Below are 14,651 nucleotides of genomic sequence, written 5' to 3'. Positions count from 1 at the left end.
CTCGATATTTAGAGTTCACACGTTGATTGAAGACATCGTAGAACAAACTTGGAAGTGATTGGTTCAACTACAATATGCATCCGATTTAAAATTATTTTGCCGTGTTGACATTTCATTGGGTAATATTCCGCTTTTCCATTGCCTCATTCAATATCTGCAAGATTGCAACTCTAGTTGTGTATGTCCTCTTTCTAGCTTATTTTTCTTTTTTGGATTCCTCCTAGTAACGTGTTCTTCCTTCAGTTTCACATACGTAGTAATAATCCTCGTAAATTCTCTTGGGCAGCAAGAGATGGACTAGAGAAAATTTACAACATCATGAATTTCCTTGTAAATCCCTCTTCTATGTTTTATCTTCCCAAGCAAATTAGAAAAAATAATGTTAAATTGGACTATCTCCGAAAGTTCAAATGAATTTTGAATTACTTACGCTAATAAGATTCTAGAGCAATTAATTACCCGGGAAAGGGGGAGAGAGCCAAGAAATGAAAAGAAAAAAATAGATAGAAAGGAGCAGGAACGGTATTACTCTAAATAAATGGAAGTAAAAGGGTTATTTTACTGGAATTGGTGAATATTTGTGACGTGGAGGATTTAGGGGATCTATTGGTTCACTATCCGATTCCTTTTAAAAAAAAAGAAGCAATTCTCCTGGGCTCCACCTATGCTGATACTGATCTTTCAAAAATGAAAAAAAGAATTTAATTATTTTTAAAATTAGCGACGTCGCCACTTGGCCGGCGACCTACGGTTTCCTCTCTCTTCCCCCCCCCCCCTTCCCCTACCACCTATGCTGACCTATTAATACTTTGATAAAGACAATTCTGAGACATTAAAGTAAAAATCTACATATGTAAATAATAAAATAGATGAATGTATTATAAAAACACTTTTCATATGATCAAAAAAATTACTTGTACTAGATTAAGAAACTAATGAACATCTTTTATTTGCAACTAAGCTTATTTAGGATTAGCCACCTAATCAACAAAATACTTATTTATGCATACCTGACTAAAATAAATAAGAAAGAATATGGCTTATTTATCTACTATATGAATCTTTTGTATCCATTTAAACTCTTCATTTTTAAGATGATTCTTCATAATTTGATTATTGGGCCGAGCCTGTCGCCAGAGGTAGAAATGACACAAAGTAGTCACTCCAAAGCTGTTATTTAGGAATTAGTCATGTGTCCTAAATTTCAGTTCAATTTTTCGTGACCAAAATATCCTAAATCATTCTGAAATTAAAATTTGTAGTTCTAATTTTCATGACAAAATAAGTACCGGTTAATCCCTAAACAACAGCCTTAAGAATGGATGTTTTTGCACTTCCCCGGTTCTCCCTCGCCAGAGTGGGTCATAGATGTTGGACTTCTCATTTAGATTTAAGTTGTCTTGGCCCAAAATAAAAGTAGATATGTTTGGTTATAGAAACAAGGGTTGGTAAATGGCGAACGATATTGTACGGAACAAGGAGAACACAACAAGCAAAACATTTTGTCATTACATGAACTGAAAATGGACCAGAGGAAAAGAAAGCACTACAAATTTAAAGCCCAATTAAGAAAGCCCAACTTTCTACAAGTCTCATCAACAGATCTAAGAGAAAAACTTAGCAAAGTTGAAAAAAGAGCAATCAGTTCAAGTCTTGAGGAGGTGCTGCTCGTTGGGGAGGAGGAGAAGCAGAAATACCACCGTGAGAATTGAAGTTTGGCCCAGCATCTATATAGTCCAGGTCATATGTTGCACTTGATTTCTCCTGTAATTGTTAATATCCAAAAGAAAATGCTCTTCTTTTTAGACCCAACTAATAAAGAAAGATAGAGAAAATGACATTATACAACTGTTATTAAAATGATAGCCGAAAAACTGTATGATATATATAAAAATTATAATAATTTTATATATTTTTTCGGCTATCGAACGTAAATAGTTTCTGACACGGACTAAAAGTGATAAAAGCCTGTAAAGATTAACGAAACTAGCATAGACCATCGACTGTGTTTCAATTCCAAATCATTTATATGAATACTACCTTCTATTCTGCTATATTCAAACGTAATTTTTTTTATTTTTTTTTGAGATGGTAACGTATATTCAAACGTATTTTAGTGTGCACTTCCAAAGATTGCATTGAAAAAAGTTCATTAAACCTTTTTTACACTGATGTTCAACTTACTAACGGATGTGAGATCAACTGTGCATGTAAGCGGAGTTGGAAAGAAATATAGAATATGACTCAAAAATGAAAAGTCAATTGCACATTTCATCCTTCAGTTATTTGGTAAATTCTATTTAATCCTTGTAATATTTCACTAAGCACATTTCAATTACTTGAAAGATAAAATTGCTCAATCAGATAGTAGAAGGACCAAAATAAACATTTGTCAATATTCAGGGACTAAAAACGAAAATTAAAGTGAAAGAAGGGAAACAAACCTCAAGTAAAACTCTATGGGTGTCGCCATGGGAAGAAGAAGCGATCATTTTTCTGCCGATCCCTACACAAATCAAAACAAGTAAGGAAAATAGTAGCACATACAAAAGAAGCAGAGATAAGAAACAAGAAACAAGAAACAAGAAAGAATTACCATGAGATAGAGAGAAGAAAAGCATGAGAAAAACAGCCACAACGAAAGTGGAACGCCCCATTGATAGATCTTAAGTGGAAAATGGGTCTGTAATTTGTGACAGTATGAGGAAGTAAAGAGGGTTATTAAGGTGGGCACGTGGCGTACAGTAAGTAAAGTGGAGATCCTAAAAATCTACGAAATGGCTATACATAAAGAGTTTGGAAACGTAAGAAAGGTTTCAGATCCGATTATTTCTGGGTCTTCAGGTTGTGCTTCCCATTTATTACTACCTTTAGTAACCCCTTTTAATAGATTATTTTACTACTTTTTTCCTTTTTATTTTGTTACGACCTAAATTGACTTTTGAAAAAAAGCGTAATTTAATGACAGACTGTCGTATTTATGTTTTGATCTCTATATGTTAAAATAATACTACGTGCCCTTAACATAGGCCTAGTTTGACTCGGATAAAGTTTAAGTCTAAAATGATAGAGTAATTTGCAAGTTGGAAAAAGAGGAAAAGTCAAATTGAAGATATTACTACTTGATCTGAAAATAATAGTATGTATTTATTTATTATATTCTTCTAATTTGAATTGCTGGATGGAAAAGATTTTGCTATATAAGGAATAAATCAGGATTAACCTGAAAAAGAAGAGAGATATTTTTTTGTCATTACGAGATGAATGAGAAATATGTTAGTAAAAGGTACGTATAAAAATAGCATATTTTTAAGTCAACACTTTGGAAAGGTATCGTGATCTTTTGCTAGATAGAAATAAATAGTACAATGCCAAATAAAACGGGAGTTGTAAAAAAATTTATAAGCATTTTTAAATTTATAAGCTGGAAACTGACTTATAAGCATTTTTTGGCTTATCTATGCGTTTGGTAAACACTCAAAGTGCTTATAAGCCAAGTGCTTATAAGCTAAAATCAGCCATAAGTCATAAGCTGGCCACTCCCAACTTATGGTTTTTCAGCTTATAAGCACTTTTAGTTTGACCATTTACTAGTTTATCCTTAATAATATTTTCTAATTCACAAAATACTTTTCCCAAACGAAATTTCTTGACTTTCTCTTCATTCCATATTCGTTATTAATTCTTTTCTTTACAAAGAAAATTTTAATTTATAATCTTTTGAAAAAAATTCAAAGGTATTTTAGTCATTTTAACAAAAGAATAGCTTATCAACACTTTTTAATCAAACACATCAACTGCTTATTATCAGTTTCAGCACTTCTATCCAAACACGTAAATGCTTATTTTAAAAATCAGTTTCAGCACTTAAAAAACTTTTCAGCACTACAAGCTTATCAACTATTTACAATTAGCTAATCCAAACAGGCTCTTAATTAGAAAAAGAAGAGCTAATTTCATTTTAATTTTTTTTAGGTCTTAAGAATATTTATGTAGAGTTCCTTATTACTCTCTTACTATCTCAAGATTAATTCTCAACAATTGATACTGCAATAATATCAATCCTACCCACATACAATGCAGTAGGACTAGATTATGTGATTAAAGAAATGGTTCCTCGTCAAGAAATTTCTTAATAAATACTCTCTATGATCCATAATAAGGGACATTTTAGCCTTTGACACATCCATTAAAAACATATGAATTTTTAGAGAAAAAAGATGTATTCACTAAATTATCTGTAATTAATTGTTATCTTAACACATTGGGATATATAAATAAGGGCAAATTCTAGAAAAATAAAATTAATTTCTTCCTGATTATGTAAAAGGACACTTATTTTGGACTAAAATAAAAATGCCAAAAAGTCATTTATTATGGACCGGAGAAAATATTCTTTATCGTGGAGTTTAAACCTATTCAAACCTTATCATTTGATATATGTTTATTGACTCGAATTCAGATTCGTATTATGTTCATTTAAGGGGAAAACACTTATATTAGAGTTGAAACGCTCCTCTTAGTAGTTAGCCTCACTAGGGGCGGAGCCACAATGCTGTTTGCGGGTTTGGTCGAACCCAGTAGTTTTTGTTCAAACTCTGTATTTGTATTAATAAATTCAATAAATATGTAAAAATATTAATTTAAAATCAGTAACTTAAAAGGATTATAATCTCGAACCCATAAGGTTCAAATCCTAGCTCCGCCTGTGAAACTCACATGTAATGCAACAATAAATACCATAAATTGAATTGGAGATGGTGAAGAAGCTTGTTGTGTGCATGCACGTGAATGTTCGCAAATCGGCAAATCGAAATGAGGTCTTAACTCTTAATTAACCACCTTTACCATTTATTAACCATTTATTAACCAAAATAATTAAGCATGCCTTTGAATTATCAGAATTGATGGGTTCATCTTATTCAAAAGCCAAAGTAACAAGCATGTGCTTAAGGAATTTTTTTTGATTTGGTAGGAATTTTTTTGGTTTGGTAGCCAACTTTGTTGAATTTCTTTGGTTTGGTAGCCAACTTTGTTGAATTGTCAACATTGAAGAAAAAAACGGAAAAGTGTGTGCAAATTGTCAAATATAATAGGCTTTAGATAGTGAGGCTTCGACTATAAAAGGAGAGTTTCAGCTCTCATTTCTATACACCAATCTCAGAGGAAAAATATATCTGAGAGTTAGAAAGAAAGAGTAAGGTTTCACAGACAGGGTATAAGAAAATAGTATGTGAGAAAAATAGAGAGTGAGCGATATTGTAGTGAGGTTGAAATATCAAAAGAGGATTATTTTTTTTGAGTGTTGTAGTGATCTTTAAAGTATTTTACTCGGACCTGCAAAGTATAAAAACTCCTTGCTATAGTGATATTAGTTGCTCCTCTCGAGGCCGTGGTTTTTTCCCTTATTCAAAAGGTTTTTTCACGTAAAATTCTTGATGTCGTTGTCACTCTTTTATTCTTATTAATTACCGTATCTCGGTGCTACGTTATTATTCCGCTTTTATTACCGTAAATATTATTTATGTAGGGGGTTTATTCCCAACAACTGATATCAAAGCACAGGTTCTGCTCGTTCACATAAATACTATTTATTGTCGGTAGTACTATAATCGCTGAAAAACAAAAATGTCCGGAGTAAAGTACGAGGTAGCAAAATTTAACGGAGATAGCGGTTTCTCAACATAGCAAAGAAGGATGAGGGATCTGCTCATCCAACAAGGATTACACAAGATACTAGATGCTTATACCAAAAAGCCTAATACCATGAAAGATAAGGATTGGGCTGACTTGGGTAAAAGAGCTGCTAGTGCAATCAGGTTGCACTTATCAGATGATGTGCTAAATAACATCATTGATGAAGACACCGCATGTGGCATTTGAATAAGGTTGGAAAGCCTATACATGTCCAAAATGCTGACAAATAAATTGCACTTGAAGAAGCAGTTATACGCCCTACACATGGGTGAAGGTACGAATTCTTTGTCACCTTTAAATATATTTAACGGACTAATCACACCGCTCGCCAATCTCGGAGTGAAAATCGAGGAAGAAGATAAAGCCATCTTATTATTGAACTCGTTGCCATCTTCGTACGATAATTTGGCAACAACCATCCTGCACGGTAAGACTACCATTGAGTTGAAAGACGTCACATCGATTCTTCTACTCAATGAGAAGATGAGAAAGAAGCCTGAAAATCAAGGACAGACTCTCATCACAGAAGGTAGAGGCAGGAGTTATCAAAGGTGTTCGAGCAACTATGGTAGATCCGGACTTCGTGGGAAGTCTAAGAACCGATCCAAATCAAGAGCTAGAAATTGCTACAATTATGATCAGCCAGGTCACTTCAAAAGAGATTGCCCAAATCCAAGAAAGGGCAAATGTGAAACTAGTGGCCAGAAGAATGACGACAACACAACTGCCATGGTGCAAAATAATGATAATGTTGTCCTCTTTATAAATAAGGAGGAGGAATGTATGCACTTGTCAAGTCCAGAGTTGGAATAGGTAGTTGATACATCAGCATCTTTCCATGCCACACCGGTAAGAGAAATTTTTTGCAGATATGTAGCATGTGATTTTGGAACTGTGAGAATGGGTAACACGAGTTACTCAAAGATTGTGGGGATCTGTGACATTTGTATCAAGACAAATGTCGGATGCACATTGGTTCTAAAGGACGTGCGACATGTACCTGATTTGCGGATGAACTTGATATCGGGAATTGCTTTAGACCGATATGGATACGAGAACTATTTTGCAAATCAAAAGTGGAGACTCACCAATGGATAATTGGTGATTGCAAAGGGAGTTACTCGTGGCACATTGTACAGGACAAATGTAGAAATATGCCAAGGTGAATTGAATGCGGCACAAGATGAGATTTCTGCAAATCTGTGGCACAAAAGGATGGGTTATATGAGCAAGAAGGGATTGCAGATTCTTGCCAGGAAATCACTAATTTCTTATGCCAAAGATACAACGGTAAAACCTTGTGACTACTGTTTATTTGGTAAGCAGCATAGAGTCTCATTTCAGACATTGTCTCAAAGAAAATTGAATATACTTGATTTGGTATATTCTGATATTTGTGGTCCAATAAAAATTGAATTTATGAGCGGTAACAAATATTTTATTATTTTTATTGATGATGCTTCACGAAAATTATGGGTTTATATTTTGAAAATCAAAGATCAGATGTTTCAAGTTTTTCAGAAGTTTCATGCTCTAGTGGAAAGGGAGATAGGACAAAAGCTAAAACGTCTCCGAAGTGACAATGGAGGTGAGTACACTTCAAGGGAATTTGAAGAGTACCGTTCGAGCCATGGGATCAGACATAAAAAGACAGTTCCTGAAACTCCACAACACAATGGCGTAGCCGAAAGGATGAACCGCACCATTGTGGAGAAGGTGAGAAGCATGCTCAGAATGGCTAAACTGCCTAAGTCATTCTGGGGTGAAGCAGTTCAGACAGCCTGTTACTTGATCAATATGAGTCCATCAGTTCCGTTGGCATTTGACATCCTAGAGAGAGTTTGGATCAACAAGGCGGTGTCCTACTCGCATCTGAAGGTGTTCGGTAACAGAACTTTTGCACATGTACCAAAGGAGCAGAGAACAAAGTTGGATGATAAATTTGTTCCCTGTATATTCATCGGATACGAAGATGAAGAGTTCGGGTACAGATTGTGGGATCATGTAAAGAAGAAGGTCATCAGAAGCAGAGATGTAGTCTTCCGAGAAAGTGAAGTTGGAACTGCTGATGATATGTTAGAGAAGGCCAAGAATGGTATAATTCCTAATCTTGTTACCATTCCTTATTCTTCTAACTATCCCACAAGTGCAGAAAGTAAGACCGACGAGATTGCCGAGCAGGGGGAGCAACCTGATGAGGTTATTGAGCAGGAGGAGCAACTTGATGATGATGTCGAGCAAGTTGATCACCCCACTCATGGACAAGAACAACCTCAACCTCTGAGGAGATCAAAAAGGCCAAGGGTAGAGTCATGCAGGTACCCTGCCACAAAGTATATCCTCATCAGTAATGAGGGGGAGCCAGAAAGTCTTAAGGAGGTACTGTCTCATCCAGAAAAGAACCAGTGGATGAAAGCTATGCAAGAGGAGATGTAATCTCTATAGAAAAATGACACGTACAAGCTGGTTGAACTTTCAAAGGGAAAAAGACCACTCAAATGCAAATGGGCCTTTAAACTCAAGAAAGATGGAAATGGCAAGCTGGTCAGATACAAAGCTCGATTGGTGGTAAAAGGCTTCGAATATAATAAAGGTATTGATTTTGACGAAATTTTCTCACCTGTTGTCAAAATGACTTCTATTCGAACAATTTTGAGCTTAGCAGCTAGCCTAGATCTTGAAGTGGAGCAGTTGGACGTGAAAACTGCATTTCTTCTTGGAGATTTGGAAGAGGAGATTTATGTGGAGCAACCAGAAGGATTTAAAGTAGCTGGAAAGAAACACATGGTGTGCAAATTGAATAAGAATCTTTATGGGTTGAAGCGGGTACCAAGGCAGTGGTACATGAAGTTTGACTCATTCATGAAAAGTCAAACATACATAAAGACTTATTCTGATCTATGTGTATACTTCAAAAGATTTTCTGAGAATAACTTTATTAAATTGTTGTTGTATGTGGATGACATGTTAATTGTAGGAAAAAATAAGGGGTTGGTCGCAAAGTTGAAGGGAGATTTGTCCAAGTCATTTGATATGAAGTACTTGGGCCCAACACAACAAATTCTGGGTATGAAGATAGTTCGAGAGCGAATAAGAAGAAACTTGTGACTGTCTCAGGAGAAGTACATTGAACGTGTACTAAAACGCTTCAACATGAAGAATGCTAAGCCAGTCAGCACACCTCTTGCTAGTCATCTAAAGTTGAGCAAGAAGATGTGTCCTACAACAGTGGAGGAGAAAGAGAACATGGCTAGAGTTCCTTATTCTTCAGCGGTCGGAAGCTTGATGTATGCAATGGTATGAACCAGACCTGATATTGCTCATGCAGTTGGTGTTGTTAGCAGATTCCTTGAACATCCTAGAAAGGAACATTGGGAAGCAGTCAAGTGGATACTCAGGTATCTAAGAGGTACTGTAGGAGATTGCTTGTGTTTTGGAGGATCTGATCTAATCTAGAAGGGCTACATGGATGCTGATATGGCCGGTGATACTGATAATAGAAAATCCACTACTGGATATCTATTTACTTTTTTAGGGGGAGCTATATCATGGCAGTCAAAGTTGCAGAAGTGTGTTGTACTCTCTACAACTTAAGCAGAGTATATTGCCACTACTGAAGCTGGAAAGGAGATGGTTTGTGTCACGACCCAATTTCACATATAGGTCGTGATGGCGCCCAACACTATAGCTAGGCAAACCAACTTAATAACTTAAGCATATATTGAGAAAATTTAAAACCAAGAAAAATATTAAAACCCAAATTCTACCAATGTGTGTGCCAAGACCTGGGGTTACAAGTGTATGAACATCTAGTAGATTATACAAAACCTCAAATACTATTTGAAATAAAATAGACAGAATAAAAAATACAAAGAGAGACACTAGTAGCTGCAGAACGGCTCAGAAAGGCAACTCACCACTATGCCCCTGGATAGCGTGGGTGTAAGATGATAGGTCCCCCACTAGTACTTGCCTCAGGTCCTGCACAAAAAGTGTAGCAAGTGTAGTATGAGTACGTAAACAACGTGTACCCAGTAAGTATCAAGCCTAATCTCGAAGTGGTAGAGACGATCGCGATCGCATCTCTCTTCACGCGATCGCGATGCACCAGGTTCCGACTCTACGCGATCGCATCTCTCTTCACACGATCGCGTAGCACAATGCGTGGCCCAACTTCCTCTCAAATTTTCCCTACGCGATCGCAAACAATGACACGTGATCACGATCCACACACTGGCCAATCCTACATGATCGCAGACGTGTCCACGCGATCGCAGTGAACAAATTCCCAACTGTCCAAATTTATCCTACGCGATCGCAACCCCATTCACGCGATCGCGTAGAACAAATCCACCTCTGCCTAACTTACTCTACGCGATCGCAGACCAACTTACGCGATCGTGTATAAGGATACTAGAAGAAAATACCAGCAGTTATCAGCAGTGTTCCAAAGGCCAAAAGTGATCTGTTAGTTGTCTGAAACTCACCCGAGCCCCTCGGGACCTCGATCAATTATACCAACAAGTCCCAAAACATCATACGAACTTAGTCTAACCCTCAAATCATACCAAACAACGCTAAAACCACGAATCATCCCCCAATTCAAGCTTAATGAAACTTAAGATTTCCAACTCCTACATTATGTACCGAAACCTATCAATTCAAGTCCGATTGACCTCAAATTTTGCACACAGGTCATAAATGACATAACAGAGCTATGAAAATTTTTAGAACTGGATTCCGACTCCGATATCAAAAAGTCAACTCCCCGGTCAAACTTCCAAACTTAAATTTCTATTTTAGCCATTTCAAGCCTAATTTAACTACGGACTTACAAATAAAATTCCGAACACGCTACTAAGTCCAAAATCACAATACGAAGCTGTTGGAATCGTCAAAATTCTATTCCGAGGTCATTTTTTCAAAATGTTGACCGAAGTTAAACTTAGCACTTTAAGGCCAACTTAAGGAACCAAGTATTCCGGTTTCAACCCAAACACTTTCAAATCCCGAACCAACCATCCCCACAAGTCATAAATCATTAAAAGCATATATGGGAAGTTTTATTTTAGGGAAGGGGGTTCTAAAAGTTAAAATGACCGGTTGGGTCATTACATTCTCCACCTCTTAAACAAACGTTCGTCCTCGAACGGGTTTAGAATTGTACCTGGAGTGCTGAATAAGTGTGGATATATACTCCGCATGTCTTCCTCAGCCTCCCAAGTCGCTTCCTCAACTGGTTGGCCCCTCCACTGGACCTTTACTGCAGAAATTCTCTTGGACCTCAAATGGCGAACTTGTTTATCAACAATGGCAAATGGCTCTTCTTCATAACCCAAACTCTTATCTAGCTGAACTGTGCTGAAGTCCAACACATGTGATAGGTCAGCATGATACTTCCGAAGTACAGATACATGGAAAATCGGATGAACTCCCGATAGACTGGGAGGCAATGCAAGCTCATAAGCAACCTCTTCAACTCGTCTCAATACCTCAAATGGGCCTATAAACCTTGGGCTCAACTTGCCCTTCTTCCCGAATCTCATAATTCCCTTCATCGGCGAAACCTTCAAGAAAACCTTTTCACCTACCATAAATGATAAATCACGTGCTTTTTGATTTGCGTAGCTCTTCTGTCTGGACTCTACTGTACAAAGTCTCTCCTGAATCAACTTTACCTTTTACAAGACATCCTTCACCAAATCAGTACCATATAACTTAGTCTCACCGGGATCAAACCACCCGATGGGCGAATGGCATCGCCGACCATACAAAGCCTGAAATGGAGCCATCTCGATGCTGGATCGGTAACTATTATTATAAGAAAATTCGGTCAAAGGCAAGAAATGATCCCACTGACCTCTAAAGTCAATCACACATGCCCTGAGCATATCCTCCAAAATCTGAATTGTCCGCTCTGACTGGCCGTCGGTCTGCGGATGAAAGGCTGTGCTGAGCTCTACACGGGTCCCCAACTCACTCTATACTGCTCTCCAGAAATGTGAAGTAAACTGAGGACCTCTATCTGATATGATATAAATTAGCACATCGTGTAATCGAACTATCTCCTGAATGTAAATCTGGGCCAACCTCTCTGAAGTATATGTAGTCACAACAGGAATAAAATGTGTCGACTTGGTCAACCTGTCAACAATGACCCAAACTGCATCAAACTTCCGCAAGGTCCGCGGCAACCCAACTACAAAGTCCATAGTTATGCGTTCCCATTTCCACTCTAGTATAGTCATCTGCTGAAGTAGGCCACCTGGCCTCTGGTGCTCATATTTAACTTGCTGGCAATTTAGACACCTAGATACATACTCAATAATGTCCTTTTTCATTCGTCGCCACCAATAATGCTGTCTCAGGTCACGATACATCTTGGTAGCACCTGGATGAATAGAATACCGAGAACTGTGTGCTTCCTCTAGGATCTTTTTCCTCAGTCTATCCATATTAGGAACATATAGACGATCCTGGAGTCGCAGAACGCCATCCGCTCCAGTAGTAACTTCCTTGGCACCACCCCGTATTACCGTTTCTAGAAGAACCATTAAGTGTGGATCGTCATACTGACGAGCCTTGATCTGCTCATATAGTAAAAACTGAGCTACAACACATGCAAGAACTTGGCTGGGCTCTAAAATGTCCAACCTCACAAGTCGATTAGCCAAGGATTGAATATCCAAAGCTAATGGCCTCTCCTCTGCTGAAATGAAAGCCAAACTACCCATACTCTCCGCCTTCCTACTCAAGGCGTCTGCGACCACATTTGCTTTGCCCGGATGATATATGATAGTAATATCATAATCTTTTAGTAATTCAAGCCATCTGCATTGTCTCAGATTTAGGTCACTCTACATGAACAAATGCTACAAACTGTGATGATCAGTGTAAACTTCGCAAGACACCCCATAAAGATAATGCCTCCAAATCTTTAAAGCGTGAACAATCGCAGCTAACTTCAAATCATGTACTAGATAATTCTTCTCGTGGGGCTTCAACTGACGTGAAGCATATGTAATAACTTGCCCTTCCTGCATCAATACATAACCCAAGCCAACGCATGAAGCGTCGCAATACACTGTATACATTCTCGAACCAGAAGGTAACACTAACACTGGTGCTGCAGTCAATGCTGTCTTGAGCTTCTGAAAGCTTGACTCACAATCATCGGACCATCGGAACTGAACACCCTTCCGGGTTAATTTGGTCAAAGGTGCTGCAATAGATGAAAAACCTTCCACGAATCGACGATAATAACCTGCTAAACCCAGGAAACTTCTGATCTCAGTCGCCGAAGTGGGACGATGCCAATTCTGAACTGCCTCAATCTTTTTGGGATCAACTTTAATACCTTCACCCGATACAATATGTCCCAAAAATGCTACAGACTCTAGCCAAAACTCATATTTAGAGAACTTAGCATATAGCTTTTGTTCCCGCAATGTCTGAAGCACTACTCCCATATGTTGCTCATGTTCCTCCTTACTACGTGAGTAGATCAAAATGTCATCAATGAAGACAATGACAAATGAATCAATATATGGCCTGAATATCCTGTTCATCAAATCCATAAACGCTGCCGGGGAATTAGTTAAACCGAAAGACATTACCAAAAATTCATAATGACCATATCTAGTACGGAAAGCAGTTTTCGGAACATCCAAATCTTGAATCTTTAACTGATAAAACCCCGACATCAAGTCGATCTTAGAGAACACCTTAGCACCCTGGAACTGGTCAAATAGGTCATCAATACGCGTCAATGGGTACTTGTTCTTAATAGTGACTCTGTTCAATTGGCGATAATCAATACACATCCGCATTGTTCCATCCTTCTTTTTGACAAATAATACCGGTGCACCCCAAGGCGATACACTCGGTCTGACGAACCCTTTGGCTAGTAACTCTTCAAGTTGTTCTTTCAATTCTTTCGGAGCCATGTGATACGGTGGAATAGATATAGGATAAGTATCTGGAGCCAAGTCAATACAGAAATCAATATTATGATAATGTGGCATACCTGGAAGATCTGAAGAAAATACAACAGAAAACTCCCGAACTACTGGCACTGAATCAATAGTCGGAGTCTCTGCAGTAGTATCCCGACCATAGGCTAGATAAGCCAAACAACCCTTCTCAACCATGTGTTGAGCCTTTATAAAAGAAATAACCCGATTAAATGAACTAACCGACGAACCCTTCCACTCTAGCCTAGGCAAAGATGGAATAGCCAAGGTAACAGTTTTGGCATGACAATCTAGAATAGCATGATATGGAGATAACCAGTCCATACCCAGAATAATTTCAAAGTTGGTCATCTCGAGCAATAAGAGATCTGCTCTAGTTTCATAACCACAGAATGTAATAATACAAGATCGGTAGATCCGGTTCACAATAACAGAATCGCCTACAGGAGTGGACACATAAACAGGAGTACTCAAGGACTCACGAGAAACACCCAGGAATGGAGCAAATAGAGAAGACGCATATGAATACATGGATCCTAGATCAAATAATACCGAGGCATCTTTGCCGCAAACAAAAATAATACCTGTAATCACAGCATCTGAGGCCTCTGCATCTGGTCTAGCCGGAAAAGCATAAAACCGAGCTGGAGCGCCAACTGGCTGGCCTCTGCCTGGCTGACCTCCACCTCTAGGATGACCCCTACACACCTGTCCTCCACCTCTGGGTTGTCGGACTACTGGTGGAGTAACTGGTCCGGTAAGCATAGGCTGTTGACCCTGCTGTACTGGTCTACCTCAAAACCTGGGGCAAAACCTCCGCATGTGACTGGGATCCCTGCACTCGTAACAACCCTTCGGTGCGATGGGCTGCTGACTAAGTGTCTGGCCCTGGGAACCTGAATACCCACTGGGAGGACCCTGAATAGCTGGTGGGCGGTAAGAACTCTCTGGTATAGCACTGAAATAAGGTCATACTGGAGC

The sequence above is a fragment of the Nicotiana tabacum genome, chromosome 17, assembly GCF_000715075.1.
Source record: "Nicotiana tabacum cultivar K326 chromosome 17, ASM71507v2, whole genome shotgun sequence".
Classification (NCBI taxonomy): Eukaryota; Viridiplantae; Streptophyta; class Magnoliopsida; order Solanales; family Solanaceae; genus Nicotiana; species Nicotiana tabacum.
The sequence above is the reverse complement of the archived record's forward strand: the minus strand, read 5'-3'. Positions refer to the sequence as shown.